This window comes from Vicugna pacos, chromosome 5 (genome assembly GCF_048564905.1).
Source record: "Vicugna pacos chromosome 5, VicPac4, whole genome shotgun sequence".
NCBI lineage: Eukaryota > Metazoa > Chordata > Mammalia > Artiodactyla > Camelidae > Vicugna > Vicugna pacos.
The window spans coordinates 67325147-67339159 of NC_132991.1; the positions used below are offsets into that span (position 1 = coordinate 67325147).

Genomic DNA, 14013 nt, shown 5'->3' on the forward strand with positions numbered 1-14013 from the left:
CCTTGGATGAAGTGGGCATTTAACACAACCAGAGTTGATGCAAAGCCACCCTGAGGGACTGACAGGAATGCTGCATGAGAAAGAGGCTGCTCTCTTTTTCCTGGCTCACTGGCTGTAAGGACAAAATATCCCTGGAACTTCCTGAGGCCATCTTTGCCACCAACTAGGGAAAATCAGCTGGAGAATGAAGCCAGCAGAGGAGAAAGCAAAGTTTATAGATGAGGAGAGGGAGAGGGAGGCATGGTGATGTTATTTGAATGCCTAGATAGGGCCTCCTTGAAAACTCATCCTACTTCTCAAATGTCTCAGTTACTAATTCCCTTTTTGCTTATACTATAAAGCTGGGTATCTATCACTTACAGTTGGAAGACTCAACTGCGGAGTTGTTGTGAAGATTTCCAAGGTCCACATGGACCCCAAGCATTAAATGAATACTGAATAATACAACTATTTTTGAATGAATTTGGATGCTTTGGTTAATAAATTCTAAGTATATATTAACTCAGAGCAATTTTATCATTATTTAGTGTACACTAGACCCATTAGTATATGTGGACTCTGTAAAAAATAATCTATACTCAGAGAAGAACTTCGTACTTACACAAATTGGGAATCACTGATCTAAGACACCTTTATTTTTAATCTGTGATCTATTAGTACTATAGTGAATCACAGTTAATTCTCGTAAGAGCTGTCTAAGTTTCTCTGGTCTCAGGACATGGATGCAGGTCTTACCTTGTCTATAAATCACTTACTAGACATCTATCATTATTTACAACATGCAGAGCAGTCTACAAGGTGCCAAGGCAAGTCCAACCTCATGGTTGCCTTCAAGAAGCTGAAAATTCAGGGGTAAGTACTAAGCAGACACACCTGACAAGCCAACAAGCACCACCAGGCCGGAAGAACTCTGAAGGGCATGGTGCCAGCCACCGTTCTCAAGGAATTTAAACTCATCTATTTTGCATATTTGAAAAGGCCAAAATGGTACAAGACTGATCCTAAGGGAGAGTTCATGAGACAGGGAGGTGGCTATAACCAATTCCCTTCTTCCATTGGTCAAACAAGTCAAAGCTCATTCTGAGACGCCTGCACTTCCTGAGCCTGTGAGGCTAATTTCTGCCCCGCTGTGCCTGCCGTACAACTCAGGCTTCACTTTCCCACAGTGGACATAGCTCTATACCCCCTTTTAAGGCCTTCTCCAGCATCATCCATTTTGCTGAATAACGTTGTTTTGGCCCCGAGCTTCCCAACCCTGCCCTCTACCTCTGAAGGCTGAACTTTTGGGACAACCAAGATTTCTGGTCCCCTGGCTTCTGGCTGGGCTGAGCCAGTGGGATGCTTTGGTGGGAGATGAGAGCTGGTGGGGCCAGACAGGATCCAGGGATTTCCTTCTCCATCTCCCTCCCTGTTGGGTCACTGCAGGTTGGCTGAATCCTTCAACCCAAACCACAACTGCTTTCTCCACCAAGTCCTGGTAGCGCCCCTTCCTCTTGCTCCTTCTAGGCCACAGTTGGTGGCTTCACCATCCATGTGGGTTTGCGATAATCCCGTCACACTATTGCAAATCATCCCCTCATTATCCTCTCTGACTGATACACTTCCTTGTTGAATCCTGTCCTGCTGGTCCTTCACTGACCCCCAGCTGAAGCAACTGCTCCTTCCTTTGTCCTCACCCTTATCCTTGTGACCCCTTGAATCATTGCTCCGGTCACTATTCACTGCTGACATTTGTTCCTGTGTTTGTCTCCCCTGTGGTCTAAAAGCTCCTAGAGAGCAGACTGTGCCTATTCTCCACTCTTAGGGCCCCAGGGCAAGTGCAGAAATGCCAGCTGAATAAAGGAACAGCTGAGAATACTGCCCTAAATCCAAGTCAGTACAACAGACATTCATGTTACAGTGGTTGGAATGTCACAATATTTTGGAGGCTCTTAATACTGGTTTCATCAGGGTGAACCCTAGTCAAGGTCTTCATCACTCAAGCTTACCAGGTTTAGAAAGCCAATTCTTTAACTCACTTAGACTATAGTTAGCTGGTTCAAGTTTGCCAAACTCAAGAAATAGGGGTTTTTATAAGAAAAAATTTCCATGTTATTAGTTGATGATTGAAACTATAATTGCTGAATGGACAACAGTTATTTTTCCTGAGTTTTATTGTGAAAAAATTCAAACTTAAAAGCTTTGAAAATATCCTTATACTCATCACCCAGATTTAATAATTATTAACATTTTCCCATACTTGTGTCTTTTAACTATCTACGTTTGTATGTGTGTATATATGCACACACTTATAATATTTTTTGCTGAATCACTTGAAAATAAAATGCAAACATCATTAAAGCTTCACCCCTATGTACTTCCACATGTGTCTCCTAAGACTGCCGAACCTCCTGCTAACCACACTGCCTGTATCATACCTAAGAACACTAGCAATAATTCCTTGATAACATATGATACACATCGATGCCGTGTGTTTGCCATCCAGACTCGGGGAGCAGGGGCTTCTTTGGTCCCCTGAGCTGCTCTGGTTTAATCTCAATTTTATCTGGCCTGCAGGATTTTTTCCTAAATGTCGATATCTGTCAATTTTTGTTGCAACTGTTGACATCAACAAATTTCACTGTGCAAGTATCTGAGAGTGGAGCGTAAAGGGAGTTCTTTGAGGGCTTCTCTGGATGAGGCTAGGCCTGCTGGAGACAGCAGGAGGCAGGTTCTTTGCAAGAAGGAGCTTTAGATCACCCTCTTTTCCTTTCTTTACCTTTTTCCTAATCCTAGGCCAGGGTATCTCTTTCTCTGGGCTAGAATTTATTTCTTGTTGTAAAAGAAAGGAGGGAGAAACATCTAGATGTAAAAGATGACCCTCATGTGGAACTTACAAAAGAATCCAAGCAGCTCCAGGACCCTTGCTGGGAGCCCGCCCTGGCCCACCTTCTCTCTTTGACACTATGTTGTGCTGAAATACAGGCTTTATTTTTGTATCAGTCAAAAAGTTTTAGGTCCTTCATTCCTAATTTACAAAAAAGCAAGAGAAGCTCCTAAACTGTTTTTCTTCTCCTTGTGGATTAGTGGACCAGCTATTAAAAAACAAGTTCTCCATCCTTTGGTTGAAATAACAGCATGGCAAAAAGATTTCGGCTTAAGGCTTGAGGGCTACTTGGTGAATGCTGCATTAGCACAAAGTGAAGCGGATGGTCTTGAAGGACCTCTGTCACATCAGGGGCAGTGATGCAGCAGACACACTGGAGGAGAGGGCCAAGCTCCCAGGAACCATCTGCTCTTTCCTGCCCCCTTTACTGAGAGTAGTGGCAGGAGGGGAAATGGGTATTTCTCCCCTCTCTCTGCTTCTTGTGGGGTCTCCAGCTTTGAGTCCAACTCCACAAAGACCCCAACTCCTGTAAGACAACTATTTCCTCCATAATACTAGTTCCCATTAAACACTTCTGTTAATACCGCCTCCTCCCAGTTTTCCTCTATAAATAATCTCTGATCATCATCTCACCACTCCGTGTTTGTCTCCTCCATACCGTGTACCTAATTTCCTATAGTAGCTATCCCCTATAGAGATGTGGAGTAGTTTCTGTTTCCGTGGCTGGACCCTAACTAATGTATCTTCCCAGTATGGCCACTTCATAGCTTCATGTAAGAATGATCAGGACAAATTCGAAATAAATAGGAATTTTCCTCCTCAATTATTGAGTGCCTGCTATGTGCAAGGCACTGGATCTAGGCACAGGGGAAGCAAATAAATAACTATGTATTTATTGATTTTTAAGGACCTCACAATTTAGTGGAGAATATAGGTTAACTAATAATTTTACTAAATGGTGACAAATGCTATAAGGACACAGAAAGCATATTCAAAATGCCTTCACAGTTTCGCTGTTTACCAGCTCCCTACAGTGGTGTGGCAGAGGGAAATGAGTGCTAGCTAAGGACCACGAAAATTAGGCTCTGGGCTGGATTGGCTACCACTAACTAGTTGTGTGGCTTTGGGCAAGTCATTGAAGCTCTCTAAGGCTCCGTTTCCTCATTTATAAGATAACGTGCATTTTCATTCAGATTGCCAACATCATTACTATGACCTTTCCAGTCCCTCCTTTAACAATTCAAAGAGTCCTCTGGCACTGTTTTTAAAGTTTTTTCCAAAGGGCACGACTCACCACTGTTTAACCTAGGAGTCCTGCTTCTCCAGTCCACTATATAGCACAGCGCAACACAGGAAAATATGGATACACCTGCATACAGACACACACACATGCAGTTTGTCACTGCTATCCACCATCTAAGTCTTAGACACTCTAGGAGGCCTGCTGGGGGATTGCAAAGTAAGCAACCTATATTACCTGACAAAGCAGACAGCACCATCTGAGAGTCAGCTCAGAAGCTGGAGAAGAATGAGGACCACCCCCCCCCCCCCCCCCCCGTTTAGGGCTCTGCACGTGCTGGTCTCTCTGGCTGAGCTCTTCACAGCCACCTCTGCGATTTCACAGCCCTTGAGTGAAGGTTTCATTTCAGTAGGAACAAAGCAGCTTCTTAACGGGGAAGCTATGCAGGAAATCAGTCATTTAAATAGTAAAAGCACATTCTCACCAATATGCTTTTTGAGTTACTACATCATCTGAAGAAAAAATTCTCTTAATCAATTAAACTATTACACTTGAATATTTAATTCCTATCAATGTACAGTTTAAATAATTAGCCATTAAACATATGCTGATCATGTAATTTCCTTTTGCTGATGACAAACTGACCTTAAGAAGGCATTTTCAGCCCTGTCCCAGCACAATTTTATTACAGGTGTTGGTGGTATAGTGGTGGACAGGATGGTTAGGGATTCACAGCAATGTAAAAAAAGGCGAGAAAATCTAGACTGGAGAATTATGTAGTGATTTGTGAGCCTTAAAACAAAGCAAATTTGCTGTATTATTCTCAAGAGAGTTATGATTTAAAATGCATTGCAAATACATGGAAAAATTCTGCTTCACCTCTATTCAGTGTTCAGCACAGACCAGGTTTAAATTCTAGCAGCAAATTGAATTTCAGACATGATGAGTTTCAGCCCTGTGAATTACAGGAAGTCTAGCCTCCTTGCCGCGTCTTCTGTTCTAAAAGGGAATTGTATGCATTTCATACAGCAGACCAGAGGCTCTTCCTTTTGGTGCAGAAAGTGGGTTTCACATCACAGGAAGCTTTTGCTTTTCTTTTTCCAAAATGCTCCTTAGACTGGTGTTCAGCATGGAAGCGCCTCCCCTGGCCTCCCGTCCCCCTTTCCCACGGCCCTAGAATCTGTATCCTTTACTTCCTGGCAGGCACCAGCTGCTGGGTTTCCTTCGTGTCTTTTGTGAAGTCAGGAAACACAGAGGAGGTGCCTTGGAGACTGAGGGCAGCTTTCCCAGGGGCATGGCCTCTGCTCCACCCAACTCGGCCCTCTGCCAAGGGCACTGGGGCAACCCTGTGACCGACCTGGTCCTCAGACACAGAAGAATCTCTCTGCCTCCACCCTGGCTACACGTGTGCCAGGCTATTGGAGCCAGTTCTGTTCCCTTAAAACTACGTTTGGTGACAGGAAAGACAAACTGGATACAGAACTTCTGCAAAATCTACAATTAGACATTTGTGACATTCCAGGTATAAAAAAGGCCAGGATTGCATGCTTCACACTGTCTTGTTTAAATTAGTGCTCTCAACTGTTGCAGCAAAGTGTTTTACAGCTCAGTGCTACAGCTCAGTGTTATAGCTCAGTTGCGACAGCAACCTGGATCTGAGTGAGAGACCAAGCAGTACTCTGAGGGTTGGAGAACTCAGGTTTATTATGCCAGCAGGCCCAGAGGAGTTAACATTCTGAGCTCTGGCCACTGTCTGTAGGTTTACACAGGCTTTTTATAGGCTACCAGTCTAGACTTCGCAACATTTCGTAACATCATATGCAAATAAGGTATAACAAAGGTGACAAATTAGGAACAAGCTTTGTAGAAATGGACCAATCAGGAGTTAGCTCAGGGAACCATTAGAATCTTAGCGATAAGTTCCGCTTTCCTAGAAGTAAGCCATTTCAGAGTTTAAAAAGCGAGATAATGCCACAGGGCCAGAGAACAGAATGGTGCTGGCAGGAGGGTAGTGGCCCTGCCTGGAGGTCCTGCTGTCTTTTTCATGGGGCCTCCTACCTCATTTCCCCCTTTTGATGCTCTCATCGACATGTGAAGTGAGCATCAACTTTAAGAGTGGTGCCCCTTATTTATTATCTGGCTCTCCCTTGGCGACAATTTAATCCCATAGTTTCCTGAGAAACCCTTTTTGAAATTTTTAATCATGCAGTCCAGAACTGTTGGCTTTGATTTTGAGCCTCCCATTATTATTAGTTGACAGATTTTATGGCCTATAGGTGTGGATCTGCTTCTGGCACCACGGACTGTGACCCTAGTGTCTCTGTGTTTTCCCACTCCTCAAAACAGTGGAGTTCTCAAAAAGCTCGCTGCCTCACTGTGCCTGATATTTATCTGCTTGGCTGCAAGTGCTGCCAATGAGAGTTCCATGTCAGGCAGGTGTTCCTGATGCTCTTCTGGGCCTGGATGAGCTCTAGAGGTCCCTGCACAAAGTTTTTTAATAGCCTGAACTGACAAAATGTGAGGCTGGGGTGGCCAGCTGGTGGCAGAATAAATGGACCAAAAAGGGGACCTCAAAAGAGGGTTCCGGCCAGTCCTGGGGTGGCTCCCTCTGGCTCAGGTCTTGCGGTTTTAATTTTAGACGAATGGGTAGTATTGAGGCCTGATTTATTAATTGCCACAGGATATTCCAGGGGACTGGTGACAAGGTCGTGTCTGGGACTTTTTAAAGTAGTCTCATTTTAGTCTCCAAGGGCACAGGGGTCGTTTACTTATAGGCTGTTCTATGTCCCTTTCCCTCCCTGTGTAGCCACCCTGTGATGGTGTTGCAAATGAGACAAAGGGAGGGGTTTCGTTGTGTCCACCTGGCCGCTCCCCTTGTGGGGACGAAGGTGCCTCTTAGCTTTGGTGGGTCAGTATAAGCCACTGACTCCAACTGATACCCTGAGGGGCCGATACCGCAATGAGCTGTATGAGGTCACCATGGAACCTCAGCTTGGTACTCACTTGAACTCCGTAGCAGAATGCCATGGTGCTACAAACTCAAACCTGATCACATGCTTTTCAGGCCACACACATAGAGATTATTTGCACATTCCCCTCCCTATCACCCAGGGCATCCTTAATCTAACCTAATCTAACCTGATCTCCCCGTTTGGAATACCATCAGACGAGGAACCTGGAGGAGGTGATCAACCTCCCCTTCTGTCCACTTGGACAGAACCTGAATACCCTAACCTAAATATGGACGCTTCCTGGGGCTCCTACCTTGTTTGGCGGTGTTGCTTGGTAAGTTGGTCCCTCCCTCCACCGAGTCCAGTTGGGGCATAGCCGCTCAGAGGACTGAATCACTTCCACGAAGGAGGACCTGGAATACCGTCGGGTGGTGTGCCTCCTTGTTCGCTTTTGGAGTTCCCAACCTCCAGGCAGTTGCTCTGCTGCCCCCATGGCTCAAGGGTCCAGCATGGTTGGCATCTCGCTGGGCCCTCCAGAAATGTTGCAGCAAAGTGTGTTACAGCTCAGTGTTATATCTCAGTTATGACAGCAACCTGGATCCGGGCGAGAGACCAAGCAGCACTCTGAGGGTTGGCGAACTCAGGTTTATTACTCCAGTGGGCCCAGAGGAGTTAACACTCCGAGCTCTGGACCCTGTCTGTAGGTTTACACAGGTTTTTATAGGCTACCAGTCTAGACTTCACAACATTTTGTAACATCATATGCAAATAAGGTATAACAAAGGTGACTAATAGGAACAGCTTTGTAGAAATGGACCAATCAGGAGTGAGGGCAATGGACCAATCAGGAGTGAGGGCAATGGACCAATCAGGAGCTAGCTCAGGGAACCAATAGAATCTTAGGGATATGTTCCGCTTTCCTAGAAGTAAGCCGTTTCAGAGTTTAAAAAGCGAGATAATGCCGGAGGGCCAGGGAACCAAATGGTGCTGGAAGGAGGGTAGTAGCCCTACCTGGGGGTCCTCCTGTCTTTTTCATGGGGCTTCCCGCCTCAAACTAAGGGTGTTTCATGAAACATCTTGAGCTTTTAATTGCTTTGTTGTGTTCTTAGCCACAGTCTCAATTGAAATAACAGAAAGCATGAATGTATCTGTTAAAAATTAGTTTGACTGTATATAACAGAAACACTTCCAATGATAGTGGCTCACAACAAAAAAGGAACGTGACATTAACTCAGGCTCTTTATAGCTCATTTCTCTGCCATTCCTGGAATGTGGGACTAGACTAGTTTTAGTTTTCAAGCTTTGAGCACTCTTCACACTTTTAACACACTTAAAAATTATTGAGGCCCTCCCAAAAGACGTTTTTACTTGGATTACCATATTAGAAATTAAAATGAGAAATTTTTTACACACGTAGTTTAATTTAAAATAACAATAGTAAACTGATTACGTGTAAACGTTAATAACAGATTTCTGAAAATTAATGATATTTTCTAAAACAAAACAAAATAGTGAGAAGAATGACATTGTTTTACATATTTCTAAATCCAAATCTGGCATAATAGAAGACAACTTGAATCAAATATTTGTTGCTGTATGCAAGCCATTGCAATCTATTGCCTTGCTTGAAGTCTATGAAGAAAATTCTAAATGTCACATAGATATGTGATTGGAAAAGGGAACTGAAACATTTGGACCTCCCAAACAAGGATTCAGGGGACTCTATGTGTCCTCAGTCTACACTTTGAGAGTTGCTGTCTTAAGCCTTATAGTGTAAAATAGCTGCTGGAGCAAGAATCCAGCCATTATATCCGCATTCAAGGTGTTGTGACAGAGAAAAGTTTGAAGAAAAGATTGGTACTCTCCCTTTAAGAAGTCCTGGGAGGCTCACAACAGTCCTGCTGACATCTCTTCTGCCAAAACTTTCACGTGGCAACATTAAGCTGCAAGAGAAATGTTTTAGTGGGGCAGCAATGGGCTCAGCTAAAAATTTCTTAAAAAGAAGGGGAGAAAAGCTACTGAGAAGCAATTAGTAGTCTCTGCCACAGGAAGCGCGAGTTAAAAGCATTCCAATGACCCAAACACTTCATTTGCTGTTTCCATGACGGCAGATTATCAAAACACCACAGATCCCTTAGGAGTCCCCTGTGAAGAAATTATTGTTTACTTTGCTAAATGATTGGTCTATGGTGTTCAAGTGCATTTTAAAGTGTCTGCAGAAGGGTGGGTGTGGGATAGGAGTCTCCAGCTAAGAAAAGGAGGCAGGGTTTGGGCTTCCTGAGAAATGTGGACCAGACCCAGGTTGTGAAATGGCAATGAAAGCCCAACCAAAGAAAGACCATCGTGCTAAGATTTTACTGTAGCTGCACAGACATTCCTTTATTTTGAATGACTTTGAATAACAATCAAAGAATAGCTGTCAAGGACAGAGTTTGCTGGAAAAGAAAATTAAGGTCTTTTCACTCTAGTAAAGAGTGACAACACAGATTCTCATAGTTAAATAAATAGTAAGAAAGTGTTAAGAAACTAAGAGAGGAAGTTACTACTATTATCCCCATTTTTCTGATTAGAAATTGGGGCATAGAGAAGCAGCTTATGCCCACTTACCTAAGATCACACAGCTGATGACAGCAAATTTGGCTCCATATTCCATGTTTTGAAACCATTAAGCAATCTTGCACGTGTAATCTGAGGAGGAGCTTGGAGCGGAGGCTAAAACTTGAGCAAGCTCATTGGATGGAATAAAAAATTTTCACGATTTAGTAATAATGAAATTTAGTAATAGCTACATGTTACCTATAACTGGATGCTGTTTATTTGAATATATATTTCACTACTCCCCGTGTTTAAAAGGAAATCTTAGCTATTACTAAAAAGTCCATTTTAAAATTGTTAGGGTACTATTTTTCTAGAAGGATTGTTAGTTCATCAAGGTACAGCTCATGCACTCTCTGCAGTAAAATTCAAACCTCGCTGCGTCCTCACTCACAGCCTGTGACTTCAGATGCCCCCTCCATTGTTAACCCAGTGGCAGCACCTAAACTGTGAGCCTTAATGCTCCTAATAGGAAGTGGAACCTAACAGGATATAAACCAGCTCATGAGACGAATGTTATGAACCCGAACCTGTTCAGCAGAGGATGCCAACTGGTAGCCTGAGGGTGAAATTTTGCTTATGATATGCTTCATTTGGTTCACAGAGTGTAATTAAAAAAAAAAAGATTTTGGGGGACGCAAATCCAAAACCAAAATTCCCCACGAGAGTCCAGATGAGAACCTCCGCTCCCTTGGATTGGCCTTGTTCTCGCGGGTTCAGGTTAGCCCCCACCTCTCCGCCCTCCTGCTCAGAGCCTCTCCATGCCTTTGTGTTACCTGTCTGTCCCCTGCGGGCAGGTGAGTCTGCAGCCTTGTCTTTACAGATGTTCAACTCCAAATCATAGTAAAACCCATGTTCTATTGTTGCAGAACCTATTCAGAAATTACTCCACCTGCAATTTTCAGTTGAACTGATTATTTCGTCACAGCTTCTCTACACGGTGGGTTCTGCAGTCAGTGGAGACATAGAAGTTATGATTCCACATTGCCTGCTGGGAGGTAAATGATGGGCTGAACAGGACAGGACAGGGCAGATCACAAAACAGTGGGTCAAATGTCTGAAATATAGTCATGCAGAGCCTGGCGCATAATAGCTTAAACGTTTATTAATGAGGGTTTGATGGTCCTTAGGCAGAGATTTACTAAATCTGCTGGAATTCCTGTTCTGCTTTGAGTATCATTATTGTTATCTGTGAAAGTCATTGCTATTCACCAAACGTTCCTGGCTCTCTGCCCTTCCTGCCCCCTGGAGGTTGAGGTGGGGCACGTGACTAGTTCTGTCCAATGAGTTGTCAGTGGAGGCAGTATGTGTCACTTTGGGCAAAATCATGTCATTGCCAGAACAAGACCCTCCAGACCAGTCTTTTCCACTGACACGGTGACCAGCATGGTGTTTGAGAGGGTGGCAGCTCTATTAGCCTAGAATTCTCAGTGACTAGAATGGGCTGAGGCTTCTGCTAACTTGTGATAGACATGTTGCAAGAACCAGAAATAAAATTTTGTTATTATAGCCCACTAAGACATTTGGAGATTTTTTTTTTCACTGCAGCGTAACTATCCAACACAGACTAAAGCATTCACTAAATATTCATTATTAAATAGTAAGTTAAGATTTGAAAAAAATCTGAATTCATTGGGCCATCAATTTAGAAGCAATGAAAATGTTTTTTTAGCCTCTGGGTCACCAAGACTCTGATTCTAGGTCCCTTTTCTGATGAACTCTTTTCCAGCCTTTGCAGCCTTTATCCTTTGTAACTGAGCTGATCGATAACAGAGTTTTCCTTTTTTGCTTAGGGAAAAAGATTCACCAAATAGCAAGAGACAGTGTGACCTCTGAAAGCCAATGTGCAGGGTCTTCCCAGAGCTACATTTTGCATCAGCCTGACACTTGGAGTCCACAGAGAATGAAATCCACTGTTGTCCAGCCTTGGCACAGTCCCGCCTACAGCACGTGGCTGAGTCTGGTGGTAACAGAGCTAGGCCCAGACCTACTGCTCTTTAGGAAGACCTAGACCTGAACAGTCCAGACCACAGTGCAATGCATTTCTTACAGGTTTCTTTCTCTATGTGAGTATGTTAACACTGCATCCATAATTGAGTTTACCTTCTAAACTGGGACGCATTTTCTATTCTTGCTGTCAATATTTAAAAAATAAATCTCTTTTAAGTTTATTTATCAAAGTTCAGGAAGTGCCTACTGCTTGGAAGCATATGATCTCATTTGTCTGTGGAAATCACCTGTCTGGATGGGAAAAGCTTTACTTAGACCTTTTTAGACCTTTCTGGTCTGAAAAATGTGAGTTTGGGATAGTCACTAGTGGTTTTAATATATTATTGGAGAAGTTGGCGTATGGTTAGCTCTTCATCCTGAGCTTTTTAATATGATGTTTTAATATATTTCAGTAAATCTAGCAAGTGCTATTAAGTAGACAGGACTGTCCAGTTGGAGGCTTCATAATCCATTTACTTTATCAGCAAATAATTTATTGAGCACCTACTAGACTGTGACTGACCTCATCAATGGAGAGGACTGTGCCTTGTGCACCTTTTATCTCTACTGCCTAGCCCAGTGCCTACAAGGTAATAGGTACCCAACAGATGCTTTCCTAATTACTACTCAAAGTGCCATGCAGATGCACCCAGAGAAACACAAGGAGGTCTTCATGTTGAATGAACTAACAAGTCTAGTGTATTCAAGTAAATGCACAGTGAACTGTAGTCTGTAGAAGCAAAGAGAATTATTTGAGTATTAGCAGTGTGGTATCAGAAGTGTGATGGAGAAGGGATGTGTGATGGGTCCACAAATAATGCAAGAACCTGGGGTCCCTGGGCTCTCCTGAGTCTCCATGGACTAGCAGTGCGACTGTGGGAGAGTTGTTCAGCCTTCCTAGGCCACCAGATCACCAATTGTTAAATGAGAAATCGACAAACTCTTGACAGTTAGAATTATTTCCTAAGAAATTTTTTCTTAAGAATTTCAAGCAATGCAGAGAGAGCAAAATTTCTCCACTGTGTTAGCTGCATCCCATAAATTTTGGTAACTTTGTTTTCATTTTCATTTGTTTCCAAGTATTTTCTGATTTCTCTTGTGGTTTTTCTCTTGGACCTGTTTGTTATTGGGAATGTGTTGCTTAATTTCTGCATTTTTGCGAATTTCCCAGATTTCCTTGTTGTTGTCTAATTTCATTCCATTGTGATTGGGAAACACATGCTTTGTACTATTGCAGTCCTTTTAAATTTATTGAGACTTTTTTATGACCCAACATATGGTTTGTCCTGGAGAATGTTCCATGTACAATTGAGAAGAACGAGTATTCTGCTGTTATCGAGTGGAGTTTTCTACAAGTGTCTGCTAAATCTAGTTGTTTTATAGTTACTCAAGTCTATTTCCTGATTAATCTTTTGGCTAGTTGTTGTATCCATCACTGGAAGTGGTATATTGAAGTCTCCCATTATTATTTTTGAATTGCTTATTTCTCTCTTCAATTCTGCCAGTTTTTGTTTCATGTGTTTTGGATGCTCTGTTATTTTATATATATATATATATATATATATATATATATATACACACACACACATATATACACACACACACACATACACACATACATATATATACACACACACATATTTATCATGTGTATATATAGATATCATTATGATACATATCTATATTATATATTATACATTTATATAATATATGATATATATTATATAATATAATATAGATGTATAATGTATATAATATATAATGCCTATATATGCTCCATAAATATGCTCCATTTTCTTGATGAATTGACCATTTTATCATTATAAAATGTCCTTCTTAGTCTCTAGTAACAAGTTTTATCTTCAAGTCTTTTTATCTTCTGCCATTTCAGCTCTCTTTTGTTCATTGTTTGTGAGGTATATCTTTTTCCATTGTTTTACTCTCAACCTACCCTGTGTCTCTGAATCTAAAGTATGCCTTTTGTAGACAGTATATAGTTGAGTCATATGTTTTAACTCATTCTTCCATTCATTTCCTTTTGATTGGAGTATTTATCCATTTATATTTGTCATAATTACTGAGATAGTTTTATTGACTGAATTCTGTCCCCTTAAAATTCATACGTAGAAGCCCAAAGCCCCAGTGTGACTCTGTTTGGAGAAAGGGCCTTAAAGGGGCTAGTTAAGGTTAACTGAGGTCATAAAAGTAGGGCCCTAATCCAATAGGTCTTATAACCTTCTAAGAAGAGGAAGGGATACTAGAGATTGTTCACTGTGTGTGGGTTCACAGAGAAAAGCCCTTATGAGGACACAGTGAGAAGGTGACCATCTGCAACAGAGGAGAGTCCTCACCAGAACCAACCCTGTTAGCAC

At 42.3% G+C, this 14013-nt stretch overlaps 1 long non-coding RNA gene across 1 annotated transcript; it reads left to right on the plus strand.

Moving 5' to 3' along the window:
* The first annotated feature begins 7156 nt into the window (after positions 1-7156).
* On the plus strand, positions 7157-11823 carry LOC140696643 (uncharacterized). Its single transcript, XR_012073150.1, has 3 exons — positions 7157-7391; positions 10522-10650; positions 11446-11823. It is a non-coding gene; the product is annotated as an uncharacterized lncRNA (long non-coding RNA).
* The last annotated feature ends 2190 nt before the right edge of the window (positions 11824-14013 follow it).